Raw genomic sequence first — 19,430 nt, 5'->3', positions numbered from 1 at the left:
GGAAACAGAGGCGGGGAATCAGGGGCGGGGAAACAGAGGCGGGGAATCAGATATGGGGAATCGGATGCAGGGAATCAGAGGCGGGGAATCGGAGCTGGGGAATCAGAGGCGGGGAATCAGAGTTGGGGCATCAGAGGTGGGGAATTAGATATGGGGAAACAGAGGCGGGGAATCAGAGGCGTGGAAACAGAGGCGGGGAATCAGATATGGGGAATCAGAGGTGGGGAATCAGAGGCAGGTAATCAGATGTGCGGAATCAGAGATGGGGAATCAGAGGCAGGGAATCAGAATCAGAAGCGGGGAGTCAGAGGCCGGGAATCAGAGGCCTGGAATCAGATGCTGGGAATAAGAGGCCGGGAATCAGAGGTGGGGAATCAGAGTCCGGGAATCAGAGATGGGGAGTCAGATGCGGGGCATGAGATATGGAGAATCAGAGGCGGGGAATCAGAGGCGGGGAAACAGAGGTGGGGAATCAGATATGGGGAATCAGAGGTGGAGAATCAAAGGCGGTGAATCAGAGATGGGGAATCAGAGGCGGGGAATCAGAGGCAGGGAATCAAACACGGGGAATCAGAGGCGGGGAATCAGAGCTGGGGAATCAGAGGCTGGGAATCAAAGTTGGTGAATCAGAGTCAGGGAATCAGATATGGGGAAACAGGGGCGGGGAATCAGAGGCGGGGAAACAGAGGCGGGGTATCAGATATGGGGAATCAGAGGCGGGGAATTAGAGTTGGGGAATCAGAGGCGGGGAATCAGTGGCGGGGAAACAGAGGCGGGGAATCAAACACGGGGAATCAGAGGTGGGGAATCAGAGGTTGGAAATCAGAGGCAGGGAATCAGCGGCGGGGAATAAGAGGCGGGGAATCAGAGGCAGGGAATCAGAGGCGGGGAATCAGAGGCGGGAATCAGAGGCCGGGAATCAGATATGGGGAAACAGAGGCGGGGAATCAGAGGCGGGGAAACAGAGGCTGGGAATCATATATGGGGAATCAGAGGTGGGGAATCAGAGGTTGGGAATCAGAGGCAGGGAATCAGAGGCTTGGAATCAGATGCAGGGAATCAGATGCGGGGAATCAGAGGCGGGGAATCAGAGCCTGGGAATCAGAGTCTGGGAATCAAAGTTGGGGAATCAGAGGAAGGGAATCAGATATGGGGAAACAGGGGCGGGGAATCAGAGGCGGGGAAACAGAGGCGGGGAATCAGATATGGGGAATCAGAGGCGGGGAATTAGAGTTGGGGAATCAGAGGCGGGGAATCAGAGGCGGGGAAACAGAGGCGGGGAATCAAACACGGGGAATCAGAGGTGGGGAATCAGAGGTTGGGAATCAGAGGCAGGGAATCAGAGGCGGGGAATGAGAGGCAGGGAATCAGATGTGCGGAATCGGAGATGGGGAATCAGAGGCAGGGAATCAGAGGCGGGGAATCAGAGGCAGGGAATCAGAGGCCGGGAATCAGATATGGGGAAACAGAAGCGGGGAATCAGAGGCGGGGAAACAGAGGCTGGGAATCAGGTATGGGGAATCAGAGGTGGGGAATCAGAGGCGGGGAATCAGAGCTGGGGAATCAGAGGTGGGGAATCAAAGTTGGGGAATCAGAGGCGGGGACTTAGATATGGGGAAACAGAGGCGGGGAATCAGAGACGGGGAAACAGAGGCGGGGATTCAGATATGGGGAATCAGAGGTGGGGAATCAGAGGCAGGGAATTAGATGTGCGGAATCAGAAATGGGGAATCAGAGGCAGGGAATCAGAATCAGAAGCAGGGAATCAGAGGCCGGGAATCAGAGGCCGGGAATCAGAGGCCGGAATCAGATGCCGGGAATAAGAGGTCGGGAATCAGAGGTGGGGAATCAGAGTCCGGGAATCAGAGATGGGGAATCAGAGGCGGGGAATGAGATATGGGGAATCAGAGGCGGGGAATCAGAGGCGGGGAAACAGTGGCGAGGAATCAGATATGGGGAATCAGAGGTGGCGAATCAAAGGCGGTGAATCAGAGATGGGGAAACAGAGCTGGGGAATCAGAGGCAGGGGATCAAACACGGGGAATCAGAGGCGGGGAATCAGAGCTGGGGAATCAGAGGCGGGGAATCAGAGTTGGGGAATCAGAGGCGGGGAATCAGAGCTGGGGAATCAGAGGTGGGGAATCAGAGTCGGGGAATCAGAGGCAGGGAATCGGATGTGCGGAATCAGAGATGGGGAATCAGAGGTGGGGAATCAGAGGCGGTGAATCTGAGATGGGGAATCAGAGGCGGGGAATCAGAGGCAGGTTATCAGACACGGGGATTCAGAGGCTGGGAATCAGACTGGGGGAATCAAAGGCGGGGAATGAAGCTGGGGAATCAGAGGCAGGGAATCAGAGGCAGGGAATCAAACACGGGGAATCAGAGCTGGGGAATCAGAGGCGGGGAATTAGAGTAGGGGAATCAGAGGAGGGGAATCAGAGGCGGGGAAACAGAGGCGGGGAATCAGATATGGGGAATCAGAGGTGGGGAATCAGAGGTTGGGAATCAGAGGCAGGGAATCAGAGGCGGGGAATCAGAGGCAGGGAATCAGATGTGCGGAATCGGAGATGGGTAATCAGAGGTAGGGAATCAGAGGTGCTGAATCAGAGGCGGGGAATAAGAGGCCGGGAATCAGATATGGGGAAACAGAGGTGGGGAATCAGAGGCGGGGAAACAGAGGCGGGGAATCAGATATGGGGAATCAGAGGTGGGGAATCAGAGGTTGGGAATCAGAGGCAGGGAATCAGAGGCTTGGAATCAGATGCAGGGAATCAGATGCGGGGAATCAGAGGCGGGGAATCAGAGCTGGGGAATCAGAGGTGGGGAATCAGAGTTGGGGAATCAGAGGCGGGGACTTAGATATTGGGAAACAAAGGCGGGTAATCAGAGGCGGGGAAACAGAGGCGGGGAGTCAGATATGGGGAATCAGAGGTGGGGAATCAGAGGCAGGGAATCAGATGTGCGGAATCAGAGATGGGGAATCAGAGGCAGGGAATCAGAATCAAAAGCAGGGAATCAGAGGCCGGGAATCAGAGGCCGGAATCAGATGCCGGGAATAAGAGGCCGGGAATCAGAGGTGGGGAATCAGAGTCCGGGAATCAGAGATGGGGATTCAGAGGCGGGGAATGAGATATGGGGAATCAGAGGTGGGGAATCAGAGGCGGGGAAACAGATGCGGGGAATCAGATATGGGGAATCAGAGGTGGCGAATCAAAGGCGGTGAATCAGAGATGGGGAATCAGAGGCCGGGAATCAGAGGCAGGGAATCAAACACGGGGAATCAGAGGCGGGGAATCAGAGCTGGGGAATCAGAGTTGGGGAATCAGAGGCGGGGAAGCAGAGGCAGGGAATCAGACGCGGGCATTCAGAGGCGGGGAATAATAGTTGGGAATCAGAGGCGGATAATCAGATATGGGGAAACAGAGGCGGGGAATCAGGGGCGGGGAAACAGAGGCGGGGAATCAGATATGGGGAATCGGATGCAGGGAATCAGAGGCGGGGAATCAGAGCTGGGGAATCAGAGGCGGGGAATCAGAGTTGGGGCATCAGAGGTGGGGAATTAGATATGGGGAAACAGAGGCGGGGAGTCAGAGGCGTGGAAACAGAGGCGGGGAATCAGATATGGGGAATCAGAGGTGGGGAATCAGAGGCAGGTAATCAGATGTGCGGAATCAGAGATGGGGAATCAGAGGCAGGGAATCAGAATCAGAAGCGGGGAGTCAGAGGCCGGGAATCAGAGGCCTGGAATCAGATGTTGGGAATAAGAGGCCGGGAATCAGAGGTGGGGAATCAGAGTCCGGGAATCAGAGATGGGGAGTCAGAGGCGGGGAATGAGATATGGAGAATCAGAGGCGGGGAATCAGAGGCGGGGAAACAGAGGTGGGGAATCAGATATGGGGAATCAGAGGTGGCGAATCAAAGGCGGTGAATCAGAGATGGGGAATCAGAGGCGGGGAATCAGAGGCAGGGAATCAAACACGGGGAATCAGAGGCGGGGAATCAGAGCTAGGGAATCAGAGGCTGGGAATCAAAGTTGGGGAATCAGAGTCAGGGAATCAGATATGGGGAAACAGGGGCGGGGAATCAGAGGCGGGGAAACAGAGGCAGGGAATCAGATATGGGGAATCAGAGGCGGGGAATTAGAGTTGGGGAATCAGAGGCGGGGAATCAGTGGCGGGGAAACAGAGGCGGGGAATCAAACACGGGGAATCAGAGGTGGGGAATCAGAGGTTGGAAATCAGAGGCAGGGAATCAGAGGCGGGGAATCAGAGTTGGGGATTCAGAGGCGGGGAATCAGATATGGGGAAACAGAGGCGGGGAATCAGAGGCGGGCAAACAGAGGCGGGGAATTAGATATGGGGAATCAGAGGTGGGGAATCAGAGGTGGTGAATCAGAGATGGGGAATCAAAGGCGGGGAATCAGAGGCAGGGAATAGAACGCGGGGAATCAGAGGCAGGGAATCAGAGTTGGGGCATCAGAGGTTGGGAATTAGATATGGGGAAACAGAGGCGGGGAATCAGAGGCGGGGAAACAGAGGCGGGAAATCAGATATGGGAATCAGAGGTGGGGAATCAGAGGCAGGGAATCAGATGTGCAGAATCAGAGATGGGGAATCAGAGGCAGCGAATCAGAATCAGAAGCGGGGAATCAGAGGCCGGGAATCAGAGGCCGGGAATCAGATGCTGGGAATAAGAGGCCGGGAATCAGAGGTGGGGAATCAGAGTCCGGGAATCAGAGATGGGGATTCAGAGGCGGGGAATGAGATATGGAGAGTCAGAGGCGGGGAATCAGAGGCGGGGAAACAGAGGTGGGGAATCAGATATGTGGAATCAGAGGTGGCGAATCAAAGGCGGTGAATCAGAGATGGGGAATCAGAGGCGGGGAATCAGAGGCAGGGAATCAAACACGGGAAATCAGAGGCGGGGAATCAGAGCTGGGGAATCAGAGGCGGGGAATCAGAGTTGGGGAATCAGAGGCAGGGAATCAGATATGGGCAAACAAGGGCAGGGAATCAGAGGCGGGGAAACAGAGGCGGGGAATCAGATATGGGGAATCAGAGGTGTGGAATCAGAGGTTGGGAATCAGAGGCAGGGAATCAGAGGCGGCGAATCAGAGATGGGGAATCAGAGGCCGGGAATCGGAGGCAGGGAATCAAACACGGGGAATCAGAGGCGGGGAATCAGAGCTGGGGAATCAGAGGCAGGGAATCAAAGTTGGGGAATCAGAGGCAGGGAATCAGATATGGGGAAACAGGGGCGGGGAATCAGAGGCGGGGAAACAGAGGCAGGGAATCAGATATGGGGAATCAGAGGCGGGGAATTAGAGTTGGGGAATCAGAGGCGGGGAATCAGAGGCGGGGAAACAGAGGCGGGGAATCAAACACGGGGAATCAGAGGTGGGGAATCAGAGGTTGGGAATCAGAGGCATGGAATCAGAGGCGGGGAATCAGAGGCGGGGAATCAGAGGCAGGGAATCAGATGTGCGGAATCGGAGATGGGGAATCAGAGGCAGGGAATCAGAGGCGGGGAATCAGAGTCCGGGAATCAGATATGGGGAAACAGAGGCGGGGAATCAGAGGCGGGGAAACAGAGGCTGGGAATCAGATATGGGGAATCAGAGGTGGGGAATCAGAGGTTGGGAATCAGAGGCAGGGAATCAGAGGCTTGGAATCAGATGCAGGGAATCAGATGCAGGGAATCAGAGGCGGGGAATCAGAGCTGGGGAATCAGAGGTGGGGAATCAGAGTTGGGGAATCAGAGGCGGGGACTTAGATATTGGGAAACAGAGGCGGGGAATCAGAGGCGGGGAAACAGAGGCGGGGAATCAGATATGGGGAATCAGAGGTGGCGAATCAAAGGTGGTGAATCAGAGATGGGGAATAAGAGGTGGGGAATCAGAGGCAGGGAATCAAACACGGGGAATCAGAGGCGGGGAATCAGAGCTGGGGAATCAGAGGCAGGGAATCAGAGTTGGGGAATCAGAGGCGGGGAATCAGAGCTTGGGAATCAGAGGTGGGGATCAGAGTCGGGGAATCAGAGGCAGTTAATCAGATGTGCGGAATCCGAGATGGGGAATCAGAGGTGGGGAATCAGAGGCTGTGAATCAGAGATGGGGAATCAGAGGCGGGGAATCAGAGGCGGGGAAACAGAGGCGAGGAATCAGATATGGGGAATCAGAGGTGGCGAATCAAAGGCGGTGAATCAGAGATGGGGAATAAGAGGCGGGGAATCAGAGGCAGGGAATCAAACACGGGGAATCAGAGGCGGGGAATCAGAGCTGGGGAATCAGAGGCAGGGAATCAGAGTTGGGGAATCAGAGGCGGGGAATCAGAGCTTGGGAATCAGAGGTGGGGATCAGAGTCGGGGAATCAGAGGCAGTTAATCAGATGTGCGGAATCCGAGATGGGGAATCAGAGGTGGGGAATCAGAGGCTGTGAATCAGAGATGGGGAATCAGAGGCGGGGAATCAGATGCAGGAAATCAGACACGGGGATTCAGAGGCTGTGAATCAGACGGGGGGAATCAAAGGCGGGGAATCAGAGCTGGGGAATCAGAGGCAGGGAATCAGAGTTGGGGATTCAGAGGCGGGGAATCAGATATGGGGAAACAGAGGCGGGGAATCAGAGGCGGGCAAACAGAGGCGGGGAATTAGATATGGGGAATCAGAGGTGGGGAATCAGAGGTGGTGAATCAGAGATGGGGAATCACAGGCGGGGAATCAGAGGCAGGGAATAGAACGCGGGGAATCAGAGGCAGGGAATCAGAGTTGGGGCATCAGAGGTTGGGAATTAGATATGGGGAAACAAAGGCGGGGAATCAGAGGCGGGGAAACAGAGGCGGGAAATCAGATATGGGGAATCAGAGGTGGGGAATCAGAGGCAGGGAATCAGATGTGCAGAATCAGAGATGGGGAATCAGAGGCAGCGAATCAGAATCAGAAGCGGGGAATCAGAGGCCGGGAATCAGAGGCCGGGAATCAGATGCTGGGAATAAGAGGCCGGGAATCAGAGGTGTGGAATCAGAGTCCGGGAATCAGAGATGGGGATTCAGAGGCGGGGAATGAGATATGGAGAATCAGAGGCGGGGAATCAGAGGCGGGGAAACAGAGGTGGGGAATCAGATATGTGGAATCAGAGGTGGCGAATCAAAGGCGGTGAATCAGAGATGGGGAATCAGGGCAGGGAATCAGAGGCGGGGAAACAGAGGCGGGGAATCAGATATGGGGAATCAGAGGTGTGGAATCAGAGGTTGGGAATCAGAGGCAGGGAATCAGAGGCGGCGGAACAGAGGCAGGGAATCAGATATGGGGAATCAGAGGTGGCGAATCAAAGGCGGTGAAACAGAGATGGGGAATCAGGGCAGGGAATCAGAGGCAGAGAATCAAACACGGGGAATCAGAGCTGGGGAATCAGAGGCGAGGAATTAGAGTTGGGGAATCAGAGGAGGGGAATCAGAGGCGGGGAAACAGAGGCGGGGAATCAGATATGGGGAATCAGAGGTGGGGAATCAGAGGTTGGGAATCAGAGGCAGGGAATCAGAGGCGGGGAATCAGAGGCAGGGAATCAGATGTGCGGAATCGCAGATGGGTAATCAGAGGTAGGGAATCAGAGGTGGGGAATCAGAGGCGGGGAATAAGAGGCCGGGAATCAGATATGGGGAAACAGAGGTGGGGAATCAGAGGCGGGGAAACAGAGGCGGGGAATCAGATATGGGGAATCAGAGGTGGGGAATCAGAGGTTGGGAATCAGAGGCAGGGAATCAGAGGCTTGGAATCAGATGCAGGGAATCAGATGCGGGGAATCAGAGGCGGGGAATCAGAGCTGGGGAATCAGAGGTGGGGAATCAGAGTTGGGGAATCAGAGGCGGGGACTTAGATATTGGGAAACAAAGGCGGGGAATCAGAGGCGGGGAAACAGAGGCGGGGAGTCAGATACGGGGAATCAGAGGTGGGGAATCAGAGGCAGGGAATCAGATGTGCGGAATCAGAGATGGGGAATCAGAGGCAGGGAATCAGAATCAGAAGCAGGGAATCAGAGGCCGGGAATCAGAGGCCGGAATCAGATGCCGGGAATAAGAGGCCGGGAATCAGAGGTGGGGAATCAGAGTCCGGGAATCAGAGATGTGGATTCAGAGGCGGGGAATGAGATATGGGGAATCAGAGGCGGGGAATTAGAGTTGGGGAATCAGAGGCGGGGATTCAGAGGCGGGGAAACAGAGGCGGGGAATCAGAGGCCGGAATCAGATGCCGGGAATAAGAGGCCGGGAATCAGAGGTGGGGAATCAGAGTCCGGGAATCAGAGATGGGGAAACAGAGGCGGGGAATCAAACACGGGGAATCAGAGGTGGGGAATCAGAGGTTGGGAATCAGAGGCAGGGAATCAGAGGCGGGGAATGAGAGGCAGGGAATCAGATGTGCGGAATCGGAGATGGGGAATCAGAGGCAGGGAATCAGAGGCGGGGAATCAGAGGCAGGGAATCAGAGGCCGGGAATCAGATATGGGGAAACAGAAGCGGGGAATCAGAGGCGGGGAAACAGAGGCTGGGAATCAGGTATGGGGAATCAGAGGTGGGGAATCAGAGGCGGGGAATCAGAGCTGGGGAATCAGAGGTGGGGAATCAAAGTTGGGGAATCAGAGGCGGGGACTTAGATATGGGGAAACAGAGGCGGGGAATCAGAGACGGGGAAACAGAGGCGGGGATTCAGATATGGGGAATCAGAGGTGGGGAATCAGAGGCAGGGAATTAGATGTGCGGAATCAGAAATGGGGAATCAGAGGCAGGGAATCAGAATCAGAAGCAGGGAATCAGAGGCCGGGAATCAGAGGCCGGGAATCAGAGGCCGGAATCAGATGCCGGGAATAAGAGGTCGGGAATCAGAGGTGGGGAATCAGAGTCCGGGAATCACAGATGGGGAATCAGAGGCGGGGAATGAGATATGGGGAATCAGAGGCGGGGAATCAGAGGCGGGGAAACAGTGGCGAGGAATCAGATATGGGGAATCAGAGGTGGCGAATCAAAGGCGGTGAATCAGAGATGGGGAAACAGAGCTGGGGAATCAGAGGCAGGGGATCAAACACGGGGAATCAGAGGCGGGGAATCAGAGCTGGGGAATCAGAGGCGGGGAATCAGAGTTGGGGAATCAGAGGCGGGGAATCAGAGCTGGGGAATCAGAGGTGGGGAATCAGAGTCGGGGAATCAGAGGCAGGGAATCGGATGTGCGGAATCAGAGATGGGGAATCAGAGGTGGGGAATCAGAGGCGGTGAATCTGAGATGGGGAATCAGAGGCGGGGAATCAGAGGCAGGTTATCAGACACGGGGATTCAGAGGCTGGGAATCAGACTGGGGGAATCAAAGGCGGGGAATGAAGCTGGGGAATCAGAGGCAGGGAATCAGAGGCAGGGAATCAAACACGGGGAATCAGAGCTGGGGAATCAGAGGCGGGGAATTAGAGTAGGGGAATCAGAGGAGGGGAATCAGAGGCGGGGAAACAGAGGCGGGGAATCAGATATGGGGAATCAGAGGTGGGGAATCAGAGGTTGGGAATCAGAGGCAGGGAATCAGAGGCGGGGAATCAGAGGCAGGGAATCAGATGTGCGGAATCGGAGATGGGTAATCAGAGGTAGGGAATCAGAGGTGCTGAATCAGAGGCGGGGAATAAGAGGCCGGGAATCAGATATGGGGAAACAGAGGTGGGGAATCAGAGGCGGGGAAACAGAGGCGGGGAATCAGATATGGGGAATCAGAGGTGGGGAATCAGAGGTTGGGAATCAGAGGCAGGGAATCAGAGGCTTGGAATCAGATGCAGGGAATCAGATGCGGGGAATCAGAGGCGGGGAATCAGAGCTGGGGAATCAGAGGTGGGGAATCAGAGTTGGGGAATCAGAGGCGGGGAATCAGAGTTGGGGAATCAGAGGCGGGGACTTAGATATTGGGAAACAGAGGCGGGGAATCAGAGGCGGGGAAACAGAGGCGGGGAATCAGATATGGGGAATCAGAGGTGGCGAATCAAAGGTGGTGAATCAGAGATGGGGAATAAGAGGTGGGGAATCAGAGGCAGGGAATCAAACACGGGGAATCAGAGGCGGGGAATCAGAGCTGGGGAATCAGAGGCAGGGAATCAGAGTTGGGGAATCAGAGGCGGGGAATCAGAGCTTGGGAATCAGAGGTGGGGATCAGAGTCGGGGAATCAGAGGCAGTTAATCAGATGTGCGGAATCCGAGATGGGGAATCAGAGGTGGGGAATCAGAGGCTGTGAATCAGAGATGGGGAATCAGAGGCGGGGAATCAGAGGCGGGGAAACAGAGGCGAGGAATCAGATATGGGGAATCAGAGGTGGCGAATCAAAGGCGGTGAATCAGAGATGGGGAATAAGAGGCGGGGAATCAGAGGCAGGGAATCAAACACGGGGAATCAGAGGCGGGGAATCAGAGCTGGGGAATCAGAGGCAGGGAATCAGAGTTGGGGAATCAGAGGCGGGGAATCAGAGCTTGGGAATCAGAGGTGGGGATCAGAGTCGGGGAATCAGAGGCAGTTAATCAGATGTGCGGAATCCGAGATGGGGAATCAGAGGTGGGGAATCAGAGGCTGTGAATCAGAGATGGGGAATCAGAGGCGGGGAATCAGATGCAGGAAATCAGACACGGGGATTCAGAGGCTGTGAATCAGACGGGGGGAATCAAAGGCGGGGAATCAGAGCTGGGGAATCAGAGGCAGGGAATCAGAGTTGGGGATTCAGAGGCGGGGAATCAGATATGGGGAAACAGAGGCGGGGAATCAGAGGCGGGCAAACAGAGGCGGGGAATTAGATATGGGGAATCAGAGGTGGGGAATCAGAGGTGGTGAATCAGAGATGGGGAATCACAGGCGGGGAATCAGAGGCAGGGAATAGAACGCGGGGAATCAGAGGCAGGGAATCAGAGTTGGGGCATCAGAGGTTGGGAATTAGATATGGGGAAACAAAGGCGGGGAATCAGAGGCGGGGAAACAGAGGCGGGAAATCAGATATGGGGAATCAGAGGTGGGGAATCAGAGGCAGGGAATCAGATGTGCAGAATCAGAGATGGGGAATCAGAGGCAGCGAATCAGAATCAGAAGCGGGGAATCAGAGGCCGGGAATCAGAGGCCGGGAATCAGATGCTGGGAATAAGAGGCCGGGAATCAGAGGTGTGGAATCAGAGTCCGGGAATCAGAGATGGGGATTCAGAGGCGGGGAATGAGATATGGAGAATCAGAGGCGGGGAATCAGAGGCGGGGAAACAGAGGTGGGGAATCAGATATGTGGAATCAGAGGTGGCGAATCAAAGGCGGTGAATCAGAGATGGGGAATCAGGGCAGGGAATCAGAGGCGGGGAAACAGAGGCGGGGAATCAGATATGGGGAATCAGAGGTGTGGAATCAGAGGTTGGGAATCAGAGGCAGGGAATCAGAGGCGGCGGAACAGAGGCAGGGAATCAGATATGGGGAATCAGAGGTGGCGAATCAAAGGCGGTGAAACAGAGATGGGGAATCAGGGCAGGGAATCAGAGGCAGAGAATCAAACACGGGGAATCAGAGCTGGGGAATCAGAGGCGGGGAATTAGAGTTGGGGAATCAGAGGAGGGGAATCAGAGGCGGGGAAACAGAGGCGGGGAATCAGATATGGGGAATCAGAGGTGGGGAATCAGAGGTTGGGAATCAGAGGCAGGGAATCAGAGGCGGGGAATCAGAGGCAGGGAATCAGATGTGCGGAATCGCAGATGGGTAATCAGAGGTAGGGAATCAGAGGTGGGGAATCAGAGGCGGGGAATAAGAGGCCGGGAATCAGATATGGGGAAACAGAGGTGGGGAATCAGAGGCGGGGAAACAGAGGCGGGGAATCAGATATGGGGAATCAGAGGTGGGGAATCAGAGGTTGGGAATCAGAGGCAGGGAATCAGAGGCTTGGAATCAGATGCAGGGAATCAGATGCGGGGAATCAGAGGCGGGGAATCAGAGCTGGGGAATCAGAGGTGGGGAATCAGAGTTGGGGAATCAGAGGCGGGGACTTAGATATTGGGAAACAAAGGCGGGGAATCAGAGGCGGGGAAACAGAGGCGGGGAGTCAGATACGGGGAATCAGAGGTGGGGAATCAGAGGCAGGGAATCAGATGTGCGGAATCAGAGATGGGGAATCAGAGGCAGGGAATCAGAATCAGAAGCAGGGAATCAGAGGCCGGGAATCAGAGGCCGGAATCAGATGACGGGAATAAGAGGCCGGGAATCAGAGGTGGGGAATCAGAGTCCGGGAATCAGAGATGTGGATTCAGAGGCGGGGAATGAGATATGGGGAATCAGAGGCGGGGAATTAGAGTTGGGGAATCAGAGGCGGGGATTCAGAGGCGGGGAAACAGAGGCGGGGAATCAGAGGCCGGAATCAGATGCCGGGAATAAGAGGCCGGGAATCAGAGGTGGGGAATCAGAGTCCGGGAATCAGAGATGGGGAAACAGAGGCGGGGAATCAAACACGGGGAATCAGAGGTGGGGAATCAGAGGTTGGGAATCAGAGGCAGGGAATCAGAGGCGGGGAATGAGAGGCAGGGAATCAGATGTGCGGAATCGGAGATGGGGAATCAGAGGCAGGGAATCAGAGGCGGGGAATCAGAGGCAGGGAATCAGAGGCCGGGAATCAGATATGGGGAAACAGAAGCGGGGAATCAGAGGCGGGGAAACAGAGGCTGGGAATCAGGTATGGGGAATCAGAGGTGGGGAATCAGAGGCGGGGAATCAGAGCTGGGGAATCAGAGGTGGGGAATCAAAGTTGGGGAATCAGAGGCGGGGACTTAGATATGGGGAAACAGAGGCGGGGAATCAGAGACGGGGAAACAGAGGCGGGGATTCAGATATGGGGAATCAGAGGTGGGGAATCAGAGGCAGGGAATTAGATGTGCGGAATCAGAAATGGGGAATCAGAGGCAGGGAATCAGAATCAGAAGCAGGGAATCAGAGGCCGGGAATCAGAGGCCGGGAATCAGAGGCCGGAATCAGATGCCGGGAATAAGAGGTCGGGAATCAGAGGTGGGGAATCAGAGTCCGGGAATCACAGATGGGGAATCAGAGGCGGGGAATGAGATATGGGGAATCAGAGGCGGGGAATCAGAGGCGGGGAAACAGTGGCGAGGAATCAGATATGGGGAATCAGAGGTGGCGAATCAAAGGCGGTGAATCAGAGATGGGGAAACAGAGCTGGGGAATCAGAGGCAGGGGATCAAACACGGGGAATCAGAGGCGGGGAATCAGAGCTGGGGAATCAGAGGCGGGGAATCAGAGTTGGGGAATCAGAGGCGGGGAATCAGAGCTGGGGAATCAGAGGTGGGGAATCAGAGTCGGGGAATCAGAGGCAGGGAATCGGATGTGCGGAATCAGAGATGGGGAATCAGAGGTGGGGAATCAGAGGCGGTGAATCTGAGATGGGGAATCAGAGGCGGGGAATCAGAGGCAGGTTATCAGACACGGGGATTCAGAGGCTGGGAATCAGACTGGGGGAATCAAAGGCGGGGAATGAAGCTGGGGAATCAGAGGCAGGGAATCAGAGGCAGCGAATCAAACACGGGGAATCAGAGCTGGGGAATCAGAGGCGGGGAATTAGAGTAGGGGAATCAGAGGAGGGGAATCAGAGGCGGGGAAACAGAGGCGGGGAATCAGATATGGGGAATCAGAGGTGGGGAATCAGAGGTTGGGAATCAGAGGCAGGGAATCAGAGGCGGGGAATCAGAGGCAGGGAATCAGATGTGCGGAATCGGAGATGGGTAATCAGAGGTAGGGAATCAGAGGTGCTGAATCAGAGGCGGGGAATAAGAGGCCGGGAATCAGATATGGGGAAACAGAGGTGGGGAATCAGAGGCGGGGAAACAGAGGCGGGGAATCAGATATGGGGAATCAGAGGTGGGGAATCAGAGGTTGGGAATCAGAGGCAGGGAATCAGAGGCTTGGAATCAGATGCAGGGAATCAGATGCGGGGAATCAGAGGCGGGGAATCAGAGCTGGGGAATCAGAGGTGGGGAATCAGAGTTGGGGAATCAGAGGCGGGGACTTAGATATTGGGAAACAAAGGCGGGTAATCAGAGGCGGGGAAACAGAGGCGGGGAGTCAGATATGGGGAATCAGAGGTGGGGAATCAGAGGCAGGGAATCAGATGTGCGGAATCAGAGATGGGGAATCAGAGGCAGGGAATCAGAATCAAAAGCAGGGAATCAGAGGCCGGGAATCAGAGGCCGGAATCAGATGCCGGGAATAAGAGGCCGGGAATCAGAGGTGGGGAATCAGAGTCCGGGAATCAGAGATGGGGATTCAGAGGCGGGGAATGAGATATGGGGAATCAGAGGTGGGGAATCAGAGGCGGGGAAACAGATGCGGGGAATCAGATATGGGGAATCAGAGGTGGCGAATCAAAGGCGGTGAATCAGAGATGGGGAATCAGAGGCCGGGAATCAGAGGCAGGGAATCAAACACGGGGAATCAGAGGCGGGGAATCAGAGCTGGGGAATCAGAGTTGGGGAATCAGAGGCGGGGAAGCAGAGGCAGGGAATCAGACGCGGGCATTCAGAGGCGGGGAATAATAGTTGGGAATCAGAGGCGGATAATCAGATATGGGGAAACAGAGGCGGGGAATCAGGGGCGGGGAAACAGAGGCGGGGAATCAGATATGGGGAATCGGATGCAGGGAATCAGAGGCGGGGAATCAGAGCTGGGGAATCAGAGGCGGGGAATCAGAGTTGGGGCATCAGAGGTGGGGAATTAGATATGGGGAAACAGAGGCGGGGAGTCAGAGGCGTGGAAACAGAGGCGGGGAATCAGATATGGGGAATCAGAGGTGGGGAATCAGAGGCAGGTAATCAGATGTGCGGAATCAGAGATGGGGAATCAGAGGCAGGGAATCAGAATCAGAAGCGGGGAGTCAGAGGCCGGGAATCAGAGGCCTGCAATCAGATGTTGGGAATAAGAGGCCGGGAATCAGAGGTGGGGAATCAGAGTCCGGGAATCAGAGATGGGGAGTCAGAGGCGGGGAATGAGATATGGAGAATCAGAGGCGGGGAATCAGAGGCGGGGAAACAGAGGTGGGGAATCAGATATGGGGAATCAGAGGTGGCGAATCAAAGGCGGTGAATCAGAGATGGGGAATCAGAGGCGGGGAATCAGAGGCAGGGAATCAAACACGGGGAATCAGAGGCGGGGAATCAGAGCTAGGGAATCAGAGGCTGGGAATCAAAGTTGGGGAATCAGAGTCAGGGAATCAGATATGGGGAAACAGGGGCGGGGAATCAGAGGCGGGGAAACAGAGGCAGGGAATCAGATATGGGGAATCAGAGGCGGGGAATTAGAGTTGGGGAATCAGAGGCGGGGAATCAGTGGCGGGGAAACAGAGGCGGGGAATCAAACACGGGGAATCAGAGGTGGGGAATCAGAGGTTGGAAATCAGAGGCAGGGAATCAGAGGCGGGGAATCAGAGTTGGGGATTCAGAGGCGGGGAATCAGATATGGGGAAACAGAGGCGGGGAATCAGAGGCGGGCAAACAGAGGCGGGGAATTAGATATGGGGAATCAGAGGTGGGGAATCAGAGGTGGTGAATCAGAGATGGGGAATCAAAGGCGGGGAATCAGAGGCAGGGAATAGAACGCGGGGAATCAGAGGCAGGGAATCAGAGTTGGGGCATCAGAGGTTGGGAATTAGATATGGGGAAACAGAGGCGGGGAATCAGAGGCGGGGAAACAGAGGCGGGAAATCAGATATGGGAATCAGAGGTGGGGAATCAGAGGCAGGGAATCAGATGTGCAGAATCAGAGATGGGGAATCAGAGGCAGCGAATCAGAATCAGAAGCGGGGAATCAGAGGCCGGGAATCAGAGGCCGGGAATCAGATGCTGGGAATAAGAGGCCGGGAATCAGAGGTGGGGAATCAGAGTCCGGGAATCAGAGATGGGGATTCAGAGGCGGGGAATGAGATATGGAGAGTCAGAGGCGGGGAATCAGAGGCGGGGAAACAGAGGTGGGGAATCAGATATGTGGAATCAGAGGTGGCGAATCAAAGGCGGTGAATCAGAGATGGGGAATCAGAGGCGGGGAATCAGAGGCAGGGAATCAAACACGGGAAATCAGAGGCGGGGAATCAGAGCTGGGGAATCAGAGGCGGGGAATCAGAGTTGGGGAATCAGAGGCAGGGAATCAGATATGGGCAAACAAGGGCAGGGAATCAGAGGCGGGGAAACAGAGGCGGGGAATCAGATATGGGGAATCAGAGGTGTGGAATCAGAGGTTGGGAATCAGAGGCAGGGAATCAGAGGCGGCGAATCAGAGATGGGGAATCAGAGGCCGGGAATCGGAGGCAGGGAATCAAACACGGGGAATCAGAGGCGGGGAATCAGAGCTGGGGAATCAGAGGCAGGGAATCAAAGTTGGGGAATCAGAGGCAGGGAATCAGATATGGGGAAACAGGGGCGGGGAATCAGAGGCGGGGAAACAGAGGCAGGGAATCAGATATGGGGAATCAGAGGCGGGGAATTAGAGTTGGGGAATCAGAGGCGGGGAATCAGAGGCGGGGAAACAGAGGCGGGGAATCAAACACGGGGAATCAGAGGTGGGGAATCAGAGGTTGGGAATCAGAGGCATGGAATCAGAGGCGGGGAATCAGAGGCGGGGAATCAGAGGCAGGGAATCAGATGTGCGGAATCGGAGATGGGGAATCAGAGGCAGGGAATCAGAGGCGGGGAATCAGAGTCCGGGAATCAGATATGGGGAAACAGAGGCGGGGAATCAGAGGCGGGGAAACAGAGGCTGGGAATCAGATATGGGGAATCAGAGGTGGGGAATCAGAGGTTGGGAATCAGAGGCAGGGAATCAGAGGCTTGGAATCAGATGCAGGGAATCAGATGCAGGGAATCAGAGGCGGGGAATCAGAGCTGGGGAATCAGAGGTGGGGAATCAGAGTTGGGGAATCAGAGGCGGGGACTTAGATATTGGGAAACAGAGGCGGGGAATCAGAGGCGGGGAAACAGAGGCGGGGAATCAGATATGGGGAATCAGAGGTGGCGAATCAAAGGTGGTGAATCAGAGATGGGGAATAAGAGGTGGGGAATCAGAGGCAGGGAATCAAACACGGGGAATCAGAGGCGGGGAATCAGAGCTGGGGAATCAGAGGCAGGGAATCAGAGTTGGGGAATCAGAGGCGGGGAATCAGAGCTTGGGAATCAGAGGTGGGGATCAGAGTCGGGGAATCAGAGGCAGTTAATCAGATGTGCGGAATCCGAGATGGGGAATCAGAGGTGGGGAATCAGAGGCTGTGAATCAGAGATGGGGAATCAGAGGCGGGGAATCAGAGGCGGGGAAACAGAGGCGAGGAATCAGATATGGGGAATCAGAGGTGGCGAATCAAAGGCGGTGAATCAGAGATGGGGAATAAGAGGCGGGGAATCAGAGGCAGGGAATCAAACACGGGGAATCAGAGGCGGGGAATCAGAGCTGGGGAATCAGAGGCAGGGAATCAGAGTTGGGGAATCAGAGGCGGGGAATCAGAGCTTGGGAATCAGAGGTGGGGATCAGAGTCGGGGAATCAGAGGCAGTTAATCAGATGTGCGGAATCCGAGATGGGGAATCAGAGGTGGGGAATCAGAGGCTGTGAATCAGAGATGGGGAATCAGAGGCGGGGAATCAGATGCAGGAAATCAGACACGGGGATTCAGAGGCTGTGAATCAGACGGGGGGAATCAAAGGCGGGGAATCAGAGCTGGGGAATCAGAGGCAGGGAATCAGAGTTGGGGATTCAGAGGCGGGGAATCAGATATGGGGAAACAGAGGCGGGGAATCAGAGGCGGGCAAACAGAGGCGGGGAATTAGATATGGGGAATCAGAGGTGGGGAATCAGAGGTGGTGAATCAGAGATGGGGAATCACAGGCGGGGAATCAGAGGCAGGGAATAGAACGCGGGGAATCAGAGGCAGGGAATCAGAGTTGGGGCATCAGAGGTTGGGAATTAGATATGGGGAAACAAAGGCGGGGAATCAGAGGCGGGGAAACAGAGGCGGGAAATCAGATATGGGGAATCAGAGGTGGGGAATCAGAGGCAGGGAATCAGATGTGCAGAATCAGAGATGGGGAATCAGAGGCAGCGAATCAGAATCAGAAGCGGGGAATCAGAGGCCGGGAATCAGAGGCCGGGAATCAGATGCTGGGAATAAGAGGCCGGGAATCAGAGGTGTGGAATCAGAGTCCGGGAATCAGAGATGGGGATTCAGAGGCGGGGAATGAGATATGGAGAATCAGAGGCGGGGAATCAGAGGCGGGGAAACAGAGGTGGGGAATCAGATATGTGGAATCAGAGGTGGCGAATCAAAGGCGGTGAATCAGAGATGGGGAATCAGGGCAGGGAATCAGAGGCGGGGAAACAGAGGCGGGGAATCAGATATGGGGAATCAGAGGTGTGGAATCAGAGGTTGGGAATCAGAGGCAGGGAATCAGAGGCGGCGGAACAGAGGCAGGGAATCAGATATGGGGAATCAGAGGTGGCGAATCAAAGGCGGTGAAACAGAGATGGGGAATCAGGGCAGGGAATCAGAGGCAGAGAATCAAACACGGGGAATCAGAGCTGGGGAATCAGAGGCGGGGAATTAGAGTTGGGGAATCAGAGGAGGGGAATCAGAGGCGGGGAAACAGAGGCGGGGAATCAGATATGGGGAATCAGAGGTGGGGAATCAGAGGTTGGGAATCAGAGGCAGGGAATCAGAGGCGGGGAATCAGAGGCAGGGAATCAGATGTGCGGAATCGCAGATGGGTAATCAGAGGTAGGGAATCAGAGGTGGGGAATCAGAGGCGGGGAATAAGAGGCCGGGAATCAGATATGGGGAAACAGAGGTGGGGAATCAGAGGCGGGGAAACAGAGGCGGGGAATCAGATATGGGGAATCAGAGGTGGGGAATCAGAGGTTGGGAATCAGAGGCAGGGAATCAGAGGCTTGGAATCAGATGCAGGGAATCAGATGCGGGGAATCAGAGGCGGGGAATCAGAGCTGGGGAATCAGAGGTGGGGAATCAGAGTTGGGGAATCAGAGGCGGGGACTTAGATATTGGGAAACAAAGGCGGGGAATCAGAGGCGGGGAAACAGAGGCGGGGAGTCAGATACGGGGAATCAGAGGTGGGGAATCAGAGGCAGGGAATCAGATGTGCGGAATCAGAGATGGGGAATCAGAGGCAGGGAATCAGAATCAGAAGCAGGGAATCAGAGGCCGGGAATCAGAGGCCGGAATCAGATGCCGGGAATAAGAGGCCGGGAATCAGAGGTGGGGAATCAGAGTCCGGGAATCAGAGATGGGGATTCAGAGGCGGGGAATGAGATATGGGGAATCAGAGGCGGGGAATCAGAGGCGGGGAAACAGATGCGGGGAATCAGATATGGGGAATCAGAGGTGGCGAATCAAAGGCGGTG

This window comes from Narcine bancroftii, unplaced genomic scaffold, assembly GCF_036971445.1.
Source record: "Narcine bancroftii isolate sNarBan1 unplaced genomic scaffold, sNarBan1.hap1 Scaffold_159, whole genome shotgun sequence".
In the NCBI taxonomy this organism is placed as follows: Eukaryota; Metazoa; Chordata; class Chondrichthyes; order Torpediniformes; family Narcinidae; genus Narcine; species Narcine bancroftii.
The sequence above is the reverse complement of the archived record's forward strand: the minus strand, read 5'-3'. Positions refer to the sequence as shown.